The following is a 25,112-nucleotide window of genomic DNA, read 5'->3' on the forward strand; positions in this document are numbered from 1 at the left end:
TCAGCAGAACCCCAAGAATGCCCGGAGAAGCAGAGTCTGCAGAAAGCTCATAGTTTGCACACACGTTCAGGCTCAAGATTTAGAGCATTAAATTACACATAACGACACACACACACACATATATATATGTATGCACCAACCTGTCTGCATCCACACAGATTCATGACACACACAAATGCATTTCAGGTTTTCTCAGCAACATTTATCTATGCTTTATTTTGGGTGATAAACCTCCGCCTTTGATATATCTCAAGTGGGATGAGAGCATGTAAATGTAACCATGAAAATAAAAACCAGGCTCCTGCAGAATTCCAACTGCCCCCAGAAGAATCGAAGCACGTGTCTGCAAGGAGATATACAACCACAGCTTTCCTTATTCTGGATCTGCCAGCTTGGTTATGTAAATTAAATGCAAATGGAAATACTTACAGGAGGGTCTTTAAAAAGGAGGGTGCTAAATGAGTGTCAAACTGTTGCTGACTCGTTTGTTTTTCGACTCTGATTATATTAAAATGAGAAGACAGGATTTGTGGTTAATGCAGACGAATCAGTTTTCTTTTTTTTCCTTGCAGAACGCTGTTCGTCAGGCTGATGGAAAGTTTTTCAGGACAGAATGTTTGTTTTCAGCAGCATATGTCACCTTGTCAACCAGAAAATGTAAAATCATGCAGCCGATGAGCTCATAAAATCCAGCTACCACAGGTGTTCCATAAAGTTGTTGTTGCAAAGGCTGAGTGTTTTATATTAGTTGGTAACCCTCCATCAAGATGCTAACAGCCCTAGCGAGGTACCCGCAAGGACAAGAAGGTCGCACGTCGAGCTAATAAACATCGTCTTCTTATTATTTTTTTTATTATTTTTTCATGCGAACGCAGAAATAAAACCTGCTCAGCTGCAAAGATTTTGCGATTTCATGAGGTCGTGACCTGTGTGTTTACGCCTTTAATAACATCCCCGATTGGTTATAGGCTCTTATTTTTAAACCACCCAATTATATGGGCAGATTATGAGATTATTTTTAATGCATGTGCCTTTCTGTGACCTCCAGCTGCAAGATTTACTGAATCAACTACTTAGTCACATGATGACACAGCCCAGTAAAGTTGATCAGGCGTGTTTAATGCACACACCATCAAAAGACTTGAATTTCAAATCCTCATCATTTCAAAAACACTTCATTCTTCTGTCAAAATAACGATATAAATATGGGGGAAAACAAATAAACAATCGAGGGCCACCTCAGTCATATTTATAGTCATTAAATTACTTCATTAGCCACACCACAATTAGCTGTCACAGCTTCAAGTAAAGGTTTGGAAGCAGTTGGATTATTTTCAGCATTTCACATCTATGTGAAAATGGAGCAAAACTCTGCTTTACAGTGATTTCAATTATTTATTATCCAAACCCACAGCAGGTGACTTTCTTGGGGTCTCCAGGTTAGTTTTACCCAGATCCCGTCACAGTAAACTAATGTTAATGTAAAGACTGTAGAGGTACAGTTTGCACAGATTAAAGATCGAAAACTTCAACAAGCACTAATTCATTTGTTTCTATCACTGTTTTAAAGACATAACAGCCATATTAAACTTGGGTTGGTAAAAAACCTCCATCTTTTTTAGCAAAGTGGTCAAAAACTGTACTTAATAAGCCAATGCATGTTGTAGGGAACGTTTGTGTAAAAAAAAAATAATAATAATAACTGTGAGAAAACACACAGTTTACTTTATATTCAGTTTACTTCCAAATGGCACAACAGAGTCGGCAGGCAGAATAATGATTATATATGTAATATGCTGATGAAGATTTTCAGTCAGTCAGGTCATAGTCATTCCGTAGAAATTCAAAAAATATCCACTGGACTTGGTTTCCAAGTTTTGAAGACGTTTCTCCACCTCTCCAGGAAGCTTTCTCAATTCAAATGTCTGGATCCGCAGTGAGTTTGAGTCTTATATAGACAACGCCTTGTATCGCTTGGAAACATGCAAATAGAAACCGATGAATGGGTCGTTTGGTTCCATCGTTAGCCTGTAATATCTGAAACCTGTCTATGATTCTGAGGGTCAGTCGTTAAGGGGGGGATTGTCTCCTGTAATACCTATATATGTAATAATTAAGATAATTGAGCTTGTTCCTCAGTCATTCCGTAAAAATTCAAAAAATATCCACTGGACTTGGTTTCCAAGATTTGAAGACGTTTGGCTCCAGGAAGCTTTCTCAATTCAAATGTCTGTGATCAAATTAATATTGCTAGAGTAGAGGTAAAAAAGCCAATGGCCGTTTCTCAATCTGTGTAATTGTGCGTTCTCGTGTCCTCGTGAAACGTCATCATCCTCAGCCCTATCACTGTTCCAATTCACAAGAACAGCAGACAGAACGGACAAAGTCCCCGGATGTTGTTCTTGCCCCTCCCTCTTTACCCAGCATGCATCAGAGCAGACTTGTCTGTCCTCCAGACTGACAGCTGTCCCAGCATGCACTGCAGCAGCAGCAGCTTTCCAGGTTAGCGCTCACAGAGCTCAGAGTATTGAGTTAAAAGTTCTCTCTTCTGTTGCTGTTGTTCAATAAAAGTAAGTTTTAAGATCATCTGAGGCGAGAACATTATACTTTAAGCGTCACTATATGGACCATTTACACATCAGCCCGTCTGCAGCAGCAGACTTTTAAGCTGTTAAGTGGTATATTACAGCTGTGGACTAACTGTGTTTTATGATTTACAGGTGTTTGAACTGAGTAAACTCTGAAATGGAGCCTGTTGAGTGTCGATCATGGATCTGGACTACACTGACAAACAGGCCAAGCTCCAACATCTAGAAACAAAGGTGTTGATGGCAGCAGCATAGCTGATATTTCTCTCCAGGATGGAGTCACAGCCAAACAGGAACAGACCAGATGAAGCTACTATGAGAAAAAGCAGAACGTTAGAGATTGACCTTGTAAAATTACAAGAGTAAAGTCTCCAGAGTCACTGACCGAATCAGAGTAAATTGCTTAACCCTTTTCAAAAAATCTATAAAGTAGACTGCAGTTTTACTGGAGTCCTTATTACCTTAAATCTTTATTTGTAAACACCTATGAGGAATGTACGGAAGAGGATTAGGGCCACTGAAAAAAAAAAAGTTAGCTGATTTTTAAATTTTATTTCAGTTTATCATGGGGAAAAAAGCCAGAATTCTGACTTTTTTCTCAGAATTTTGAGATTTCTTGGATTGCCTTCGACTGTTCTAGTTCGCCTAAAACCTATTTTCTTTAATCCAACTGTTTTTAATATTCTGACTTTAATCTCAGAATTCTGACTGAATTATGACAATAAAAAAGTCAGAATTCTGAGAAAAAAATTCAGAATTCTGAGATTAAAGTCAGAATTTTGAGATGAAAGTCAGAATTCTGACTGAATTCTGACAATAAAAAAATCAGTCAGAATTCTGACTTTTTCCCAATACTTTACTGAAATAAAATTAAAAAAATCAGTTAACTTTTTTTTTTTTTTCAGTGGCCCTAATCCTCTTCCGTAGGAATGTGACTGGAATGAATCAGAAAGATAACTTATACGTACTATGACACCTGCAGCAGATGGACATATTTTCCCCCTATGAAATCTGGCATGAATTGAAATCAAAAAACATAGAACAAAAATAATCAGCATCCCTGGATGTCAGTACTTCTTTATTTTTATTCCTATTCAAAACATGTTTTTTGCTTGCAACAATAATGGAGCTAAATTCACTCTATTGATACCAATCTCCTTTGTTTTTACAAGTTTTGATGCATGATGTTATTTTTAAACACCAGCATACATGACAAGGAAATAGTGTCAAAACAGCTTTACAATATGTCAAGGCTTAAAAGCCTTAAACATAGATAGACGGTGCATAAAAGTCACTACACTTGCGTAAGTAAAGCTATAAAATGGCTTTTAGTTGTTTGCCGTAATAGCTATAAGGCTAACTTCCCCACCCTTAGCACAGCCTTACCAGTAAGCCATTCAATTGACTAATCCAGATTCTTTGTTCCTCTTTATTATGAAACAAAAGTGACAGCCAGCCTCTCTTTGAATAAAAAATAACGTACATAGGAGGGATCTTTCTCCTCCAGGAAATTGCCTCATACTCTTTAATTCATTTGTCAGACTAATTGTGCAACAAAACAGCCAAAAGCCTAATGTATTAAAGATTAGTGTCCTGGTAGAGCATTAGTTTGGCAGGTTGCAAACCATAAATCACAGTTAACATAAATAGGGAGCTCACTGTCAGATTTCCAAAGCTTCTTTGTCACAAATTGCTCTTATTTGTTTTTGGGTTTTTTTTCATGTTGGCAAAGAGGGGGAATATGCGTTGCTTAAAAGTTGCAGTTATTATGTTTAATAACCTTTAATCTAGTCTGAAGTAAAATGTGTTTGTGACCTTTCTCTTCAGAGAATAAGAACTTTCATTTTATTTCAAAGATGTCCATTATATTGTAAAAAAAACTTGCAGCAATTTTATCTCTGAAAAAAACATCCAAGTGCCAAAATGACATGTTTTGTTTCCCTGGTCTGATGAGCCCTCCATCCAAGAGCTACCATCTGCATTGTCTGACAATACACAGTGTGCAGACATATGCATGTGTACAAACACTCACACCCACAAATTGCATTCAGAAAATTACATCACTTCCCTGCCGCTGTCTGAAAATTACATCTGTCCCCCACTGTTGCACCAATCACTCCATGGGTCTCCTTTTATTTCTTCACTCTCACCTTCTCTCTCTCTCCCCCCTCATCCTATCTCACTATTTTAGGCTTTACCTTCCACTTTCACGTGGCCATAAATTGCCATGCCAGGATAGCTCCTATGAGCAGCGTGGGGTGGACGGCGCCAGCAGGAGATGCGTGCGAATGGACAAGTTAGTGCGTTATCACCAGCTCTTTTCATTTTCCTCTCCAAGTGATGCTGTCAGGAGCCAAACAAGATATCAGTCTGCACCCACAGCCCCCCCGCTCCCTGCCTCCTGTCAGGGAGTTTGACTAAGAAAATGGAATGAAAATAACAAAGACAAAAGTAAACAAAACGCTCGGCTCCCGATCCCGCGGACCACTACCATAAATAACTAATCCCATGATTCTCTTTGTTCCCTAATCCCATCAGCCACTGGAGCCTGGCATGGCTCTCTGGGTGAAGATAATGACACCATGCTGTGTGTCTTGATGAAGTTCAGGACCTTATTAAACACAATTTTCTTTCCTGATCCAGCAATTATATCCAGTTTTGCAAGAATAAATGACACAAACAAAAGCTATCTGCAAACTTTTACAGTTTTTATAAGCTGCCTCTTTGTTTTTTGGTTACTGTTAAATAGAACAAAGTACTTTCAATAAGGCAATAACACTTATTTACTGATTAAATCAATTTTAAAGCAATAATCACTGATCAGTGACCTTTACGGTGCCAACACTATAAGCAGCATTTAATCCCTTAATGTTGTAATAGTGGCCTCCTCACAACAAAAATGGAAACTTCCATAAAAAGCCACCACGCTCTTGGCCTTTATCAGTCTAACCACAGTAAATTAAAAACCCGGTCCAGGAACAGCACTCTGCTGCGAGATGAGACATTTCTTCCAGTTACTGAGCCGGCCATCTTTCTTTGGTCTCATCCGTAGGCGAGAGAAACGAGATCATAAAAATACTTGATTTAAGCCGAGTGTCACAACAATCAAGGTCGGGAAGAATCTGGGCTCGTAGCAGCTGCTGTTCGGCATTACGGCGCCTAAATGAGGTCATAATGGTTTACAAGCAGGTTCAAAGAGAAACGCTGAACTTACTGCGGAGGAAATGAGGACAGAGTAATATATTGAAAGAGAGAAAAGAAAAGGAACAGGTTCTTTGTTAGGTCACATAAACCTGAAAGGCGGTGAGCACTATTTTTTATCAATACAGATTTTAGCTACACTCAGCCGACCAGTTTTATAAAGTAAAGGAAACCAGATTCTTCTAGATATAGTCCTGAATGGTGTCCATGCATCTTCTTCCACTTATCCATCAGGATCAGGGTAATCAATAAGGTAATTTAGAGACAGCAATTAATTTTTAGATTGTAGGAGGAAGCCAGAGTAGTCGGAGAGAACCCACGCTTGCACAGGGAGAACATTCAAACACCATGCAGAAAGGGGCTGGGAATTGAACACGGAACCTTCTCTCTGCAAGGCAGCAATTCTACCAACTGCATCAATTAAATCCAGTTTATTTCTATAGCGCCAAATTCACAACACGTCCTCTCAAGGCACTTTCCAGTTCACCAGATCATCCAATCAAATTGATTCAGAGTTTTCTATCTAAGGAAAACCAGCTGATTGCATCGACTCATTGACTCTTCAGCAATCCCTCACACTAAGCATGCTTGTAGCGACAGTGGAGAGGAAAAACTCCCTTTTATCAGGAAAAAACCTCCAGCAGAACCAGGCTCAGTGTGAGCGGCCATCTGCTGAGGCCCACTGAGGTTCAAGGAGACAGAAGCAGACATAGAAAAAGAAGCATAGATACAAAAAGCAGCTGTAAAAGTCGGCCCCATCCAGGAAACACACAGCCAGTTAGACTGTTCAGCATCTGAATAATATGTATTACAAAAAAGAAATCCAGTACTAACTAGTTCTTGCGAGGAGAGGTTTGATGCCAAGAGAAAACAAATGTGTCATGAATGAGAAATGACACCATCCATTTCTAAGTTTGTCATGGCTGAATGTGTTTGTGGGATCCTGTTGTGTCATACCAAAAATATCTGAAGAACCGAATAATAAAATATCCTTCATATGTAAAACTCATCATGAATTAAAGGCCTACTAGAGTATGCAACATTTTTCAGTTAATTAATGTGTTCCATAACGTTTTGGATGATTAAATGAGTCATTTCAGGTTGAACAAAGGTTTTCTCGGCCGCCCTGGTGGTCTGTGGGGGAAATACCGCACTTGCAATTGCAGGAGCCCTCGGCCCGCACCCACAGGCTCAGAAGTTTCGTGCATCGCCAGAGTCGGTCTTGCTTTACGGCGAGAACTGCTACACGCCCCCAGTGAAAGGCATGCTCGTTGCTAGTGCAGTGGCGATATTTGTGCAGTTATCATGGCGGAACCAGCGAGGAAACAGCGAAAGCACATGCATAACTAATAATGTATAAAAACATGCTAAATTTTCAAACTCGAAATTGGAACAAAATAGTCACTTACCGCAGTAGACGTGGTGATTCGCTGCGTTCGCTTGTCTGCTAAGTTAAAAACAACCGCGCCTGGCTTGACGGAGAAACCAGGAGAACAGCTGAGCATATTTACGACAGTGCACTTTTACTTTCGCCCTCTGGGGGGAGCCTCGCTGGAAAATCAACACATAGTATACCTTTAATGTAGTTCTTAAATCTCAACAAGGCTGCTATGGATGTAACAATATTCACAAACTTCATAAAAGCAATGAGACGTTATACCCCAGAGACACAGATTACCACAATCCTTTATCCTACTCCCAATACTTCCAATCACCTCCTCACTTACTGGGACTCAACTAACTACAATATGCTGGTGAAGATTCTCAGTCATCCAGGTCATTGTCCTTCCAAAAGTTTGTGCTTAGACAACATCCAAATTAAAACTGACAAACGACTCCACCCCTTTGGAAAGGGGGGGTTGTTTGGCTTCTTTGTTAGCCTGCTACTGTGGGTTAGGGTTACTGTATAAAGCAACTCAACTCTATTCTTGACATTTCCTGGATGGGAGGTGAAATGTCTTCAAACTTGGAAACAAAGTGCAGTAGATTGTTTTTTTTTTTTACTTTAACACTCAAAAAGTTAAGTTTATTGGCAGTGTTCTTTAGGTACTCTCTGCTGCCCCCTTGTGTTGGTTTCCTCTCCCCTTGGCTTCCTTCTTGATGCTTCCATCCACACCTGTTCCTTGTCAGCTCATTTGTGCAGTCTTTGTTCTGTCTCCTATATATGCACGCCCTGTGCAGTTCCTCAATGCTGGTTCCTCATCTTTTCCTGGCTCCTCCTGTATGTTTTCCGTGATGTCTCCTAGATTCTGTTTTTTTCTGTATTCGTTATTTTGGATTTTTGGATTTCTGCCTCAGTTGCCTGTGAGTAATTTGTTAAATCAGCAAAACTTATCTCTGCCTACTAATCTCTGCATTTAGGTCCCCAAAACCTCAACCCAACCATGACAGTTATTGGCTCTGTTCGAATTCATGGGCTGCATCCTCCAAGGACGCGGTCTACCTAGACTGGATCCTCCAAGGACGCGGTCTACCTAGACTGGATCCTCCAAGGACGCGGTCTACCTAGACTGGATCCTCCAAGGACGCCGTCTACCTAGACTGGATCCTCCAAGGACGCGGTCTACCTAGACTGGATCCTTCGAAGTCCGTGAAAATAAGGAGACCGGAAGTGTTTTGGCTGTGGATTCAAACAGGTCTACCCTTCGGCGGGTTTTACCGCCGTAGGCTATGTTGCTTAGCAACCATGACAGTTGACACACAAAGCATAAAAGAATGAATACCGAACTTTTCAAAACTGTTTATTTATGTCTTTTTATTGTAAAGTGAACAAAGACTATACTCATGGGAATCCAGAATGGAATAAAGGTTCCAACCACCGGGAGCAGGAACAAATAAAATCAAATGTAATGATAGAAACCTTAGTCAGTTAAATAACCTGCTGCTGTCATTCTGCACATCTCTGATGTTGCTGCTATTTTCAAATATCCATTATTGTAAAAATGTCCATAGCTGCATATTGGTTATTAATTCTCTAGGCTTATAGTTCAATATTGTTAAAAGACTTTACAGTATTTTATTTTTTATATTTTAACTCGTCACTATTATGTTATTCTTAGACATTTTTCTAAGGTCCACATTTGTGTGACCATTTTCAATAATCTATGGCTGCTGTAAATTTGCCAATTGTGGGACAATAAAGAGATTTTCTATTTTATAAAAGGGGTAGAAATCTAAACAATGTATGTATAAAAAATATATCTGCAAAATCTCTAATATTCAACAACAAAAAATACGAAGTTAAGCATATTGTGCAAAACAGCAATAAAAAAATGAAACTCCTATCAGATTTATAGTTCCCATTCTGCAGATATATTAGAATCTGTCCTTAAATTCCAGCCAAACCCATTTACACAGTAACAGATAAAAACCTTTAGATAAACCAAACATTACCGCCACATATCTGACTCTATAACCATTAAAACAACTATTTTCATTCATCTCAGATGGAACTAGTTACATACTTGCATTATATTAAACTCACTGTTCGGCGCCAAGTAACCTTTGCTCTGATCACGGAGCAGCCGGTTTGCTTGGTCTCGCAATGAATCCTGGGAAAACCAAGGATACCGTGGACCCGTCCTTCAAATCAGGCAAAAAGAAGGACACATTTTAAGGCCGCATAACGAGGACTCTTGGACTCCGACCAGACCTCTGCGCCACGCTATGACGTAATCGTCCTTCGAATCTGGCCTTCTGAGGATGCAGAGCATGAATTCGAACAGAGCCACAGTCTACAGATGGTTTGGCCTTGAAGTCATTTTTTTAAACATCAAACAGGTTTTACACATACAGAAGCAGGCATTCAAAATGGCCCTTCACAGTCAAAAGCCAGCCGAATCGCAGCAAAATCCCCTCTAACCTCCAGCCACTGGCCTTCTCATGTGTGGGCATATTTTTTCAATCTGACTCCAGCCTTTTACTAAATTATAGCGTCTGACGCTTCTCTTTAGATCTTAATATCCACAAACATTGAAAGAATATTTTAGTACAGACATTGATGTTTAAAAAGGAATTGTAGGGGACCAACCAAGGACCCATAAAGGAAAGTAGGGACATTTTGAACGTCTACTACTGTAACAGCAATAGATGGGTTGGAAAGTCTGTCAGAGGGAAATTCTAAACATAAAGGAAAGTAAAGCTGTTTATGGGAGACTGCTGTGGTTCCCCAGAGGTTATTATAAAACACCTTCTTGCAAGACTTGTCACAGTAAAAACTTAATTGTGTATTTCATTCTAATGGATTAAACATGTAATTGTGTTTGTACAATTATCCTGATTTACCTCTCATGAAGACAGCTGAATGAAACTAACAAGTATCATCTTTCCCTTTGCTGAGTCCTTTGATTAAACTGCTGGAGCGTCATTTCAGTGTCTCTAGGGAGGGATTATATATTTTCTATGATTATAATATCAGATGAGTTTTTTTCTCCCCCTTTTTGAGTATGAAAGCAGTTAGACATATTAGTTATATTCATATGTATAAAAATGTTTTTTATCTCGCCTAAACTTTATAGCTAACTGTAACTGCCTGGCAACTTTCTAACATATGTTATATTAATGCTGGAACCACATTCTGCAGCGTTACCTTTCAACCTGCAAATAAAGTAGGAAGCTAAATTTGCACAATGCTTTGTACAAATTTGCATGTCTCCCAGAAGCGTGATAATTTCATCAGCTACCCAATAATAACCAATCATCAATAATCAAAATGATTTAAAGTCTAGTAGAAATGCAAAAGTTGAAGAATTAATTCATGTATGTATACTAATAAAACTAAGGCTACGTTCACACTGCAGGCCTTAATGCTCAATTCCGATTTTTTTGTGAAATCGGATTTTTTTGCATGTCCGTTCACACTTCCAAGTATATGCGACTTGTATGTTATCTACTGTGTGAACTGAAAGCGTTCAACCGAAGTGTCCCGCATGCGCACTCGAGGACGCGATGACGTCACATGTAGCAAGCGTCCTCAGTGTTTGCGGAAGTAAACATGACTCGTAATACCGCAGCGTATATTGCGTTCTTTAAGTTCTTCTCCAACAGGAGCAGGCACATTACGAACGAAATCTTTTTAAGAAGATCAAAAAGAAAGAGAGCCAGGTTCCGGTAAGACCCTTCGAGTTTGATCTGAATCGAGCTATCTTTCCAAATATGAATTAAGTCAGCAACCTCACTTTCTCTCCATTGACTGCTCTCTGTGTTATCTTCCGCAATGGTTGTTAGTTTTTCCCGCCTCCGCTTAGTAGGACGCAGATTAGTAACGTTTAGTAACATTTGTCAAGTATCAATGACGTGTAGGTCGGATGAATGCGACCTGGCCGTACAGACACAGGTCGCATTTGAAAAGATCAGATCCGTATCGGATTCAGGACCACATATCCAAGTGGCCTGGGTCGCATTTGAAAAAATCCGATCTGTGTCGTTCAGACTGTCATAAAAAGATCTGATACAGGTCACATATGGGCAAAAAAATCGGAATTGGGTCACTTCAGGCTGCAGTGTGAACGTAGCCTAAGTTTTTTTTTCCTGAATCTATAAATAAAGCCAACGGTTTAAAAAGTGTTTTTCTAATGTTAGTGATACATTTTCTGTAGATGGAAAGTTCTATCCTGCAGAAATAGACGGCAAAGAAACTTTCTCTTGCAGCGGGTTTTAAAGTCACACTGCTGAAAGGTCAATCAAGCTTTTTAAATCAGCTGTGATGAAGCTGGAATATCTAAAATATCTTAAACATTGGACCTTCCTTTTGAAAAGCACACAGAAAACAGTTTTATACAGCCAATTGTTATAATTTAGCTAAGTCCAAATATTTGGTTGGATCTCAATATTAGTTTTTACCTGTAAATTTGAGAAAGTTCTTTTTTGCACTCCACTTCAAATTGTCCAATAAAATCTCAGATTTAGGAGTTCCACAGGGATCAGAACTCGGGCCAATTCAATTCAGTTTATTTATAAAACACCCATTCACAACAGATTAGAGAAAACCTCCAGAAAATTTGGATCCTACTGAAACCCAGTAGCTGCTTTAAATCAAGTTTAAAAACATATTTTATACGTTCAGTTTCCAGTCTAACTTTTTTAATTTTTGAAGTTATATATATATATATATATATATATAATCCTTAGTATCCCTATATAATCTTTCATCTTATTTTATTTTTCTCACTTTTATTCCCTCTAACATTCATGTTGCCTCTATGTCACTACGTTGTACTTTTTTGTTTTTGTTTTTGAATTTTCTTACCACCAAAATGTGTCATATAAAAACTTGGATTAAACTTCAGGTTGTTGCTTCTATCAGACATTGAAGACTCTAAAAAGAAATAGAATGTCATGATCTGATTCCTCCTCCTTAATTGTTTATCACCTTTTATTCCTGTAAGCCTGGATCCAAGGAGGAGACCAGTTTAAAGTTTCCGGCATCAAGTTCTGGTTCCACGTCCTGTCTCTTTTACCCTCAACCACTGAGCCTGTCCGTCTGCATCTGAGCCTGTCTGCTTCGGTGCGTGTTCGCCTGGTCACGCTTCCGGACTCCGTCGGACTCTGAACCCACCTGGGAGCTCTTGGATTTCTGGATCCTGCCTCTTCTTTCTGACTCTGATCGACTCCCTTCAAGTCTTACGGGGCTGCAGCACCGGGGACACACCGGGGACGCATCAGTTGGCACTCCAGCGGCTGGATCGCAGCCTCTTCAATGCGGATGGATGAACTGGTAAACCAGGTAAGTGACTCACTCTTATAATTGTCTACTGTCAGATGATCGTGGTCACTTACCTGTGTTTCTCCCATAACCAGAGGGCCCAATCCCAGAACATTTCTGCAGATTCTCAGCAGCTCCACTTTTGTTCCGTCTGTTTGTGTCTTTGTTTTAATAAAGGTTTTGAACTTTCCTACTGGTCTCACCTTCAATACTGGTTCCATCTGTGCCGGTTTCTGATATAGAAAGCCTAATATGTTCCTGTGGTTTATAGGATAGATGTATAAATCAGCCTAATGAAGGTAAAAGCTGCCATAAGACTTCGAGTTGAGCAAGTTACTTTGCTGAAATGTTAAGTTTGTATCCAGATTTATAGAATGGATTGATGTTTAAATAAAACTTGCTATCAAGTTGAGCTTCTGAACCCTGAGGCAGTCACCACTAATGAATGACACCTCTTAGCCGCAGGCTAAATTTCACCATCTGACTGAATAGTGTTTCCCCGTTTTACTAATAGGTCAAAATGCCGTGATTCCAAAGAAATTCAGGAAAAACTAGATTACTTGATTAAGAAACAAATATAGGTTTATGAGTAGAGCTGAAAACAATTAATCAGAAAGCTTTTGATGCAATTAAACATTTAGTGATTAATACCGTGAGACATGGAATCGGAGGAATAGTGTTAAACTGGGTGAGAAGTTATTCTAAGGGACAGGAAACATTTTGTGGATTTCAGAGATTGCATTTCCTCATGCTTGGACATTGGGCTTCTGTAGGAGTTTATTAAAGTAATTTCTAGGTTTAATTGTGAATAAAAGAATAAAAATCTCATATAAACCATGTATTATTTAAGTAAAACCAAAAACTTTCTGGACCATAAATCACCCTCCATCCTTTACAGTTCAGCTATTAAAAGAATAAATAACCAGTTCGATCCCCGCCAGCCTCCACCCTGGGTCCCTAAGCAAAGACCCTTAACTTAGCTCCCCGGGCGCCGCACAATGGCCGCCCACTGCTCCCCAAGTGGATGGATTAAATATAGAGAGTGAATTTCTCCATGTGAGATCAATAAAGTTCAATTAACAGTAGGGTTGTATGTATGTCACACACACACACACACACATACACTGTACCAGAGATTGCACCTTACCTGCACTACCTCAGCCTGGAACAAACTATTGCTGCTGTTTTATTGCTTTTTATTGTAATGTCTATACTTCATATTTATATTTATCTTACCACTGTTACCTGTCATGTCCCGCACTTTATCTCAGTTTTTAAAAGTCAGTCTTGTATATTTCTTGTATATTTGTATATTGTAGAGAGTAAACGTAATTTCATTTCCCTTGTATGTCTTGTACATATGAAGAAAGTGACAATAAAAGCTGACTTGATTTGTAGGATTACATATGTACATGTTTATTTAATTATCATTGTTGACCTTGACAAATATGCTCCGTTATTCAAACATTGCATGAAAAAAAGCAGGACAGAAGGACCCAGTATTCAAGGTGAGACAGACAGTGGGATAACTCAAATCTTTATTAAACAGAAGTGGGATGTGGATCCGCAGTATCAGCGGCTAGGGTGGGGCAAGGTTGGAGAAAAACACCGAAATATAAATAGAATAAATACAAAAAAATATCTCTTCAGTCTGCACTAAAAGAAAAAAGATGGTGGAGTATTAATTTGAATTCAGCTAATTTGTGTAAAAGTTGACAAATTGGTAGCCCAGTTATGATCAGATTTTAAATGTTTACATTTTTTTAAGCTTGTGAAGGTTGTTGTTATGAAAAACTCTTTGTAATGGGAAAGCAGATATTTTTTTTTTTTTTTTACAAACTTTGTTTATTTGGTTTTTAACAGGAATTGCAAAGCCATACATTTACAATGTGATGCATATAAAACAAACCATACTGTACAATTCCCTTAAGTCATAAAAAAACACACAAGAAACACAACAAAATGACCTCCAATCACTCCCAGGCAAAAAGAAAAAGGACACCCACACAAGAGAGAAAAAAAAATTAAATAAAATAAAGATTAAAAATATATAAAGATTTTTTTTTTTTTTTTATTAAAAAATGTTTAAAAAAAAAAGCCGGAAAAGGGTAGAGTGCCTTCTCCGGGTCAGGGGGGGTGTCCTGCCCCAAGTGGAGGAGTTTAAGTATCTCGGGATCTTGTTCACGAATGAGGGAAGAAGGGAGCGGGAGATCGACAGGCGGATTGGCGCAGCGTCCGGCGCGAAGCGGGCACTGTACCGGTCCGTCGTGGTGAAGAGAGAGCTGAGTCAAAAAGCGAAGCTCTCGATTTACCGGTCGATCTACGTTCTTACCCTCATCTATGGTCATGAACTCTGGGTCATGACCGAAAGAACGAGATCGCGGATACAAGCGGTTGAAATGGGTTTCCTCCGTAGGGTGGCTGGGCTCTCCCTTAGAGATAGGGTGAGAAGCTCGGTCATCCGGGAGGGACTCGGAGTAGAGCCGCTGCTCCTCCACGTCGAGAGGAGCCAGTTGAGGTGGCTTGGGCATCTGTTTAGGATGCCTCCTGGACGCCTCCCTGGTGAGGTGTTCCAGGCACGTCCCACCTTGGGGAGGCCTCGGGGAAGACCCAGGACACGCTGGAGAGACTATGTTTCTCAGCTGGCCTGGGAACGCCTTGGGGTTCCTCCTGAAGAGCTGGAAGAAGTGGCTGGGGAGAGGGAAGTCTGGGCCTCCCTTCTTAAGCTGCTGCCCCCGCGACCCGACCCCGGATAAGCGGAGGAAGATGGATGGATAAAAAATGTTTTGAGATAGTACAGTACAGTTTGTGCCAAGGAAAGTATACACGAAGGACTGGGACAGAATGGAAATTAACCTGACCAACCAATCGCAGTAATGGTTGCCAGATTTCTGTGAACCCCGTAGTGATAACCTAATTTTTTCAAGTTTAAGAAAATAAACCATATCCCTCAACCAAAGTATGAAAGAAGCTGTTGTGGTGATTTCCATTTAAGAAGAATTATCCTCCTTGCAATGGAAAGCAGATATTTTTAAAAATGTATTCAAGTAGAATGTGTTCTGATATCAGATAGTTGGATTATCAGCCAGATTAATTTCAGACGTGCAGTTTGCTAACTGAAGTGTGAATGTGCAGCTGGCTCACAACAGTCCATTCAGTGGGCCGAAGACAATGCGTGCAGATACTGAGAGTCAAAGTTATACGACATGGTGGTGGGCAACCTACCCAGTGCATGTAAAAGTGCTAGAGACAAGAAAATGGAGGAAAAAAACAAGAGAGAAAAGGAAACTGAGCTTTCCTACATAAACAGACTCTAGGCACCGTTCAACTTCAGCATTTAAACCCTTGCTCAAGGCTGCAATCCAATTATTCACCGCCAAATGCTGCTTTCAACAAGCCCTAACCCCATTTAAGAGGTCCGTTCACCCACAGGACTCTTTTTAATAAACAGCAGCAAACAAGTGTTGACCAAAAGGCAGCAAACCACTGCTTTGTGATTTCACTTTTAACCGCTTAATTAATCAACTACTTTGCCTTTAATGACCTGAAGTTCTTCACAAGAACATTTAGGAAGTGAACGTAACAAAGAGAGGAGCAGGCTGAGAGGAGACCAGCTAATTTTGAATGATGTGGATGTTGATTCCCTTTTATCAGCTTATTATGCTTGAAATTATTATTTCTTAATAATTCCAGAAACTCAGATTTAACTGACAATTTTACTCTGACGTCATTTGTATTAAAAACTTTGCCTAATAGCTTTAAAGGAAAAGTCCTTTAATGGATCATTATTTACACCTAAAACGAATATGTTCACAGTGATTTCATTAATTTAGCATTAATCAGTAAAAAAATAAAAACACTAATTTACGTCATCATCACTGAGTCTGGGAGCGGCCATTTTTGCCCAAATATAGTAGCCCCTCCCTCCTGCCATCTTCCGGCAGTGACGTCACAGTGCGGTAAGCCTAGCGCCATTCTCCCCGCTTTACAAGCTAAATCAATGGGAACTACTAGACACATCTAACCTGACTCTGCCAGATGGATTTGCTCTGCATATCCATCCGGAAACTTTCCGTTGAAGTAATTTTGGGAAGGGGTGAAAATACTGGTTAGCTGATTGGCCTATGTTGGTGATAGACGGGCCAAATAAACCAATCAGATCAAGGAAGCATATGACGTACTAACAGAGCGACGACGAAAACACAACCACAAGCCAGGCTACTCTTGCCGAAACCAGTCGGGAGAAGAGCAAAAACATCTTTTCCTCTGAGAAAAGCCTCCAGAGCAGTGTTTTGCTCTTCTTTCAGTGAAGAAATACTCTGTAATTCCGATAAAACTTGCTCGATAGCCACGCTAACGCTAGTTTCATCGGCCGAAGCTGCCATGTTCTTTAGACTGAACTGTCGCGCTTCTCGTTGCGTCACACCTCAACCCGCCTCAAAGCCAACGCTGATTGGATGTTCGTTTGGTGAACGGCTCCAAATTTTCTTTAACGGAGAGTCTCCAGACTGATTAGCGAGTGAAACCTTGAAAGCTCGCGAGATCAGGATGGTCTCACGAGGCTAAGACACATCTGCAATCAACAACAATTATTGAAGATTTCCAGAGGACTTCACCATTGAAATTCACCAGAGCTATAGTGAAACTGACAATGCCCACGTGCATGGCAGCTGGATGCTGGAATACATCGGGTAAAAGTGAAAAAAGAGTTATTCCACCTTTCTGATTCCTGATCCTCCACGGACGGGTTGGTCGTTGGATCGCCAACTTGAAGAGGGAGGATTTGCCATCGAACTTCTGGCCAGAGAAAAAACCCGTAATATGTAGCCAACATTTGGAAGAAGAATGTTTTCAAGATGACTTGGATAATAGCGCGTTGTGACAAACACCAGATACAGCACTGGGACTTGATCAGCAGCCGATACCGCACCGTGACGTCACAAACCAGTAGGTGGCAGTAGTGTTCTTTGACAAACATGGATGCCTCCAGTAAAGCTGTAATAATTTCATATTTAAAGAACTTTCAGAACTTTTCCTTTAATACAGGAGTTAGAGATGGATGGAGTAAATGTTGGAGACAGAAGCTGAAATCATGTACATGTAGCTACGATGCTAAGTGGTAAATGGAGCTACAGCTTAAAACCCTTTTTTGTTCAACTCTTTTCCTTTCTTCACATCCCTTCTCCTGTGGAGGACAAACTTGTTAAGCTTGGGCCAGAGGCCAGCCATTATCTTGACATCGTCTGATGCAAGAACCGAGCCATTCTGACTACTTCCTTGTTGAGATGAGAGGGGTCAATGAGTTAACCCATTTTAAAGAAATGGAGAGGGAAGTGTGGAGCCCGACTTGTGATATATTGACGACATTGACATATGTAGCAGATTGTGATTTGAATTTGCAAGTCCTCATTATAGCCTGACTCTGTCTGAGGACACCATTATTAACGCAGAGGGATACTCAGATGCCCCCATGAATACTAAAGCCCTGTTTGCCTTCATTGGAGGATTTGCTCCCAAATCGATTATAAAAATATGTACTCTCCATCAGTGGGAGAATTTGACATTACCATAGTTGAAGGTTTTTTTCTTCAACCACCCAGTCAGCACATGGGGAAAAATGCTAAACCCTAATTACGAAAATTACCTTTCTCTATGAATTCATTATCGATTTCATCATCATCTTCATAAGATCCATCTATTTTATTATCTGTCCTGCTAAAAAGTGCAATGTTTGTTCAGAAAATGATTAGCTGGAAATAATGTGAATTAAAGTTTGAGTCAGCAAAGCCGTACTTGTCATTGTCTAATTTAGAGGCATCCCATTATGCATGCACACGCATCGGTTTTCAGATATACACCACCCTGTGATCCCCCTGCTATGGATTGCCCTTGCTTCTTTTAATGTTTGCAAACAGAGCTGCACTAGAAGCCTCTGGCTGGCCTCTTCACTGCTAATCAGGGCTCCCACACACTTCAAGATGCTGTTGCCACAAACATAAAGTTCCTCAATACAGATTAAAAAATGTCAATCAACCATCTCATCATCTTACATTGCTTAGATTAGCATTTTCTCCAGGAACAGTTGACATTTTATTGGGTTAACGCGTCCAAAAGCTTGTTAAGGTAACTCAGTGCACTTTAGCATCATACATATATACATACATATATATATATATTAATGTCATGATTCTTATGGATGGTCCTAATTTAGAGGTTTTTCAGTTTTCATTGCAGACTCTGAGTTGAAGCTGATTAAAAAATGTTCCTACAGACCGATTAAAATATTTTTGTTTTTTGACAGAAAGATTGGATTGAACCCACGTCTTGACATTATCATATATTCAGGGTTATCAAAGGTTGCATTTATCTTTTCTTTTCTTTTTCTAGCACCAGCTGAGCTTTTATGATTCCTTAAGTTAATTAAAGTACGAACACAAAAGCTTCCAAGGTAAAATCAAGTGAGGAAAAAAATGCTTTCCAGCTATGATCTCAGCAGGAGGCCCAATGACTTGCTCCACCATTACCCCTCAAAAGTAAGTCTGTGTGTAGGCTGATAAGGCATGCTTTTGTGCAGGTTGGTGAAGTGTTTACTGAGAAACACTGAAATTATCTGTGATTTCATGAAAGAAAGACGGAAACAAACAAAAGAAAATTGAACAAAAAGGTAGGGAAGGAGAGGAATTAAACGATGAAATCCAGACTCAGTTGATTGAGTGCTTTAGATGTTAACGACCAAAAAAGGAAAACATTAAAGTTACAATCTGTGTCTAAAATCCAAGTTTCTGTGGTCGGCTTTCCACCATCTTACATTAGTCTAATGAGATGTGTGCTTTAGAATGTGTAGGCATCATGAAACACGTTTTCATGTCTGTTCCACATAAAGCATCAGGTTGTCTCTATTTTACCCAGAAAAGTCACAGACAGATGAACTGCACTGGAAAAACCATCTAGAAATAAAAAAAAAATTCTTAAATTAAGTTTATTTACCCTTAATTTGAGTGGGTAAATGAGATAGTTTGCAAATGGAATTAGTATTTTTACTCTTAAAATAAGATAATTAGATAATATGCACTTGAAATAAGACAATGCAATTGTATTTTCTTATTTTAAGTGTAAATTGTCTTGTTCCATTGGCAAAATGTCTCTTTTATCTCCTCAATCCAAGAACAAGGGCACTTATATTAAGAAAAAATGACTTATCTAGATTTTGAGTTTTTTCCAGAGTATAGCTTTGAGTTCAAGGCTCTTATACAGTACACTGGAAAAACTACCTAAAAATAAGTAAAAAAATTCTTAAATTAAGTGTATTTACCCTTGATTTTAATAGGCAAATTAGATAATTTGCCAATCGAAGGAGTATTTTTCCTCTTAAAATAAGATAATTAGATAATATGCACTTGAAATAAGGCAATGCAATTGTGTTTCCTTATTTTAAATGTAAATTGTCTTGTTCCGTTGGCAAAATGTCTCTTTTATCTCCTCAATACAAGAACAAATGCACTTATTTTAAGAAAATATGACTTATCTAGATTTGATATTTACCTGCTGAAATTAAGGATAAATACCCTTAATCTAGAGAAATCTTTCTTTATTTCTGGATCATTTTTGCAGTGTATATGGTAAACTAACTATCCTCCGAAGCAAAGGGACTGATCCGCACTGCAAAAACGATCTAGAAATAAGTAAAAATGTCTTAAATTAAGTGTATTCACTGTTAATTTGAGTAGGTAAATGAGATAGTTTGCCAATGGAATGAGTAATTTTACTCTTAAAATAAGATAATTAGATAATATGCAATTGTGTTTTCTTATTTTAAGTGTTAATTGTCTTGTTCCATTGGCAAGATATCTCTTTTACCTCCTCAATCCAAGAACAAATGCACTTATTCTAAGAAAATATGACTTATCTAGATTTTGAGTTTTTCCAGAGTATAGCTTTGAGTTCGAGGCTCTTATACAGTACACTGGAAAAACTATCTAGAAATAAGTAAAAAATTCTTAAATTAAGAGTATTTACCCTTGATTTTAATAGGCAAATGAGATAATTTGCCAATCGAATGAGTAATTTTCCTCTTAAAATAAGATCGTCTTCAGTCCACAGTTGGACTCTCTGGAACCACACTCAACTGGTTCCAGTCATATATCATGGGAAGGTCCGAATTTGTTGCCATAGGACAGTCCAATTCATCACCCCATACAGTCACCTGCGGAGTGCCTCAAGGGTCGGTCCTTGGGCCGACCCTTTTCACCATCTACATGCTCCCACTCGGTCAGATAATCAAAAAACACAAGGTATCTTTTCATTGTTATGCAGATGACACCCAGTTGTACATAAAAATGGACTCCACTTCTCCCACAGTTCTGCCATCTGCTTTTCACTGCTGCCTGGAGGAGATAAAGACATGGATGGCTGAAAACTTTCTACAGCTCAACAGCAGCAAAACAGAAGCCATTCTCATTGGCACCCCCCACCAAACCAAGTCCTTCTCCCTAAACAGTATCCCTATCTTCGGTCAAAACATCCCTCTGTCCTCATCTGTCACAAACCTTGGTGTCAAATTGGATCCACATCTCACGTTTGACTCCCACATACGTCACCTCTGCAAGGTCTCTTTCCTCCACCTCAGAAACATTGCCAAACTCCGCCCCTCCCTTTCCCAACCCGACGCAGAAAAGCTAATCCATGCCTTTGTCTCCTCCAGATTGGACTACTGTAATGCCCTCCTCGTCGGGGTCCCTGGCAAAAGTCTACAAAAGCTGCAGCACATCCAGAACTGTGCTGCCCGGGTCCTGACGAGGAGGCGCAAACACGAACACATCACTCCAGTCCTCAGGTCCCTTCATTGGCTGCCCATCCAACACAGAATAGATTACAAACTTTGCCTCCTCACTCACCAGTGCATACATGGAACTGCCCCGGCTTACCTCAAGGAACTCCTCACACCTAACACAGCCTCCAGAACCCTCCGCTCCACCACCTCCACCCACCGACTGCACCAGCCAAGAGTCAAGCTCTGCACAATGGGAGATAGGGCCTTCCAGGCAATTGCCCCACAACTCTGGAATGGCCTCCCAGAGTCCCTTAGGGTCCCACAGAGTGTGGAGGCGTTCAAGAAAGGCCTTAAGACATTTTTATTTAAAAAAGCCTATGAACATTAGTTAGTATTTTATCTGTGTGGTTTTATGGTTATTTTACTGTTTTGTTTTTACTACGTATGTTATTTTACTGTAATGTCTCATTTTAACTATGTATACTGTTTTTATTATACGGTTTTGTTTTAACTATGAATTTTGTAGCACTTTGAGATTTTTTTTTAAATGTAAAGTGCAATACAAATAAAATGTATTATTATTATTATTATTATTTAATTAGATAATAAAAGTACACTGCAAAAAAAAGAAATCTAAATAGTTTTTTCTTAAAATAAGTGCATTTTGTCTTGAATTGAGGAGCTAAGTGAGACACTTTGCCAATGAAACAAGACAATTTACATTCAGAATAAGAAAAATCAGTCGCATTGTCTTATTTCAAGTGTATTTAATCTAATTATCTTATTTTAAGAGTAAAAATACTCATTCCATTGGCAGATTAACTGGAAAAATGATCTAGAAATAAGTAAAAATGTCTTAAATAAAGTGTATTTACCCTTAATTGGAGTAGGTAAATGAGATAGTTTGCCAATGGAATGAGTATTTTTACTCTTAAAATAAGATAATTTTATCAAATGCACATGAAATAAGACAATGCAATTGTGTTTTCTTATTTTAAGTGTAAATTGTCTTGTTCTATCGGCAAAATGTCTCTTTTATCTCCTCAATCCAAGAACAAATGCACTTATTTTAAGAAAATATGACTTATCTAGATTTTATATTTACCTGTTGAAATTAAGGATAAATACCCTTCATTTAGGCAAATCTTTCTTTATTTCTGGATCATTTTTGCAGTGTAAATGGTAAACTAACTATCCTCTGAAGCAAAGGGACTGATCCGTGCACACCTCTCCAAGATATGATTTTCCTTTTCATGTCAGTATTTGCGAGCACGCTCTGCTGTAGGTCCCCCTATGATCTCGTACCCTCTGGGCTATAATTAATTAAAACTGCAACAAGGCCCGATCGGGATTTTTTTTTTAGTGATTCAGCAACAAGCAGCCTTTCCATCCAGCCCACAGCTCTGATCCTAACCCAACGCAATTGCTTCTTTTTTCTGCATTGAATGTGTGAAGCTCATTAAGCGGCTTGTCAAACATGCATTGCACAACTTATAGGTTGCACTACCCGCCAACCGTTCGCAGAGGGCACAGAGTTACTGCTGTTTAGAAGTGCGCGATGTAATTGAAAAAAAAGGGCATGACTCATTTCTAATTTGACTATTGCTATGATTTAATTGGTACATGGTTTATTAATGGGACTGAAAAGAAGAAAAGGAAACAGTGGGTTCTGTGCTTTCTGCTGTGTAGTTACCACCGGGAATATCCTGACCACTGCAGCCTCTTGTCCTTGGCCACGGAGGATTACTTTCACTCGCCCGCTATTCAAATACTTTCTTTTGATCTTACATTTCCAAATTAGGATTCTAATTCACACCATGAAAATTTAATTACCATTTTTGAGGGTTTCAAAGAGACGTGTTACAATTGTATTCACACACGGCCTGCATTAGATATGTTAAACAGCAACTTTCTTTTCTTTTTCTTGGGGAGACATTTTCTTCTGGTCGCCTGGTCGGAGGCCTGGATGTTAAATTAGTGATGGCCTTTTATGCTGCCACTCTCTGAAACAAGCTGTCTAAAAAAGTCAGAGCGCTGGGTTAAGAGGGCGCCCTGTGCTGCTATTGTAAATTGTTCTTCAGCAATTATTCAGCAATCAAACTCAAGGACTGGGTTCTTAAAAGATTTGTAGACAAGCCAGTGTTGCTGTTCCACTCGAGGAGGGATTTATACATAAGAATGCACAGCATGCTGTCAGCAACAAAAACACAGTCACAGCGTCTGTCATAATATATTTTTTCTTGGAGGAAAAAGGACGGATAAACTCAGCGGTCCATGATACTTGCAGTATTTTGACATCTCTATATAATAAGACTCTGACAGGGAGGGAAAGGAACAGATATATGAAACCTTTGGGTAAACATTCGATCAAGATTTCTAACATGACCTGAAACTTTGAAACATCTGATCTACTTTTTAACATTTACATCATATTTTTGATCTATTTTATGTGATTTATGTGACAATGATTTGGTAAAGGTAAAGCTTTTCACCAGTTTATATGAACAGTTCTCACTACTTTGTATGAGAGCTTTTGAGTAGATTATATAAGAGGTAAATGTTTTCACTAGTTTATGTGAGAGCCTTTTACTAGTGTTTGTGTGAGGTTTTCAGTATATTATATGGAAGAGTGTAATTTAATATGTGTATATGCAAGTTAATTCTGATTTATGTCCCTGGGGGCACCTCATATAAGAAAGCCATGCCAAACCCCCCCACACCCACCATCCCACAGGTGGTTTTTTATTTGCTGAAAATTCACCATCCTTGGTACAAGCAGTTCTCCTCTACACCAGAAGGTGGCAGCAGTGATACCATCATGTAGAATATCCTACTTTTACATTTTAACCATTTAAAGCCTAATCCAAGAATAAAACAAAACAGAAAATTACTTTTTTTTTTTTGTTTGAATTCCTTATTTGGCTTTTTAACAAAATATGTAAAAAGAAAAAACAGAAATATAATTTTTGATATTAATAATTTATTACTTTGCGATAAGTCAAGATTATTTTTTGTGTAGTCTTCTACTGGCTGTTATCAGGTATATCCAGAGATGGGAAGGAACAAAGTACAAATACTTCATTACTGTACTCAAGGAGATTTTTCTGATATTTTTACTTTACTTTACTACTTATTTTTATGGCGACTTTTTACTTCAACTCCTTACATTTTTACACAAATATCTGTACTTTCTACTCCTTACATTTTAAAAAATTGTCTCGTTACTTTAGTTTCGAATCATTTCAATGGAGTTACCGTTATTATTTTTCACGTCATCAATACCAAATTCAATCTAATTGGATGGGAATCTACGTTGCATTTGACGCACCACTACAAGATGAATCCACAGATTCGGCGGTATTCATTGGCGGCAAATCATTGCGGCTTGGTGGCGGTGGCGTTAGCATAGTAGCATGTACGACGAGATGATTGAAAATGAACACAACGGAGATCTAGTCCTATTGGCAGACATCCATTTAAAATGTAGGCAACGGCATGAAAAAAGTGGTTTCTACTTTTACTTTTATACTTTAAGTAAATTTACAAGCCTGTACTTTGTTACTTTTACTTGAGTAAAGAAGTTTAATCAGTACTTCCACTTTTACCAGAGTATTTTTTAACACAAGTATCTCTACTTTTACTCAAGCACGGAAAGTGAGTACTTTTGCCATCTCTGGCCGCAGGTGGTTTGTTATTTGCTGAAAATTCACCATCCTTGGTACAAGCAGTTCTCCTCTAGACCAGAAGGTGGCAGCAGTGATACCATCATGTAGAATATCCTACTTTTACATTTTAACCCTTTAAAGCCCGATCCAAGAATAAAACAAAACAGAAAAAATAATTTTTTATT

The sequence above is a fragment of the Cyprinodon tularosa genome, unplaced genomic scaffold (genome assembly GCF_016077235.1).
Source record: "Cyprinodon tularosa strain WSP-4 unplaced genomic scaffold, ASM1607723v1 ctg698, whole genome shotgun sequence".
In the NCBI taxonomy this organism is placed as follows: Eukaryota; Metazoa; Chordata; class Actinopteri; order Cyprinodontiformes; family Cyprinodontidae; genus Cyprinodon; species Cyprinodon tularosa.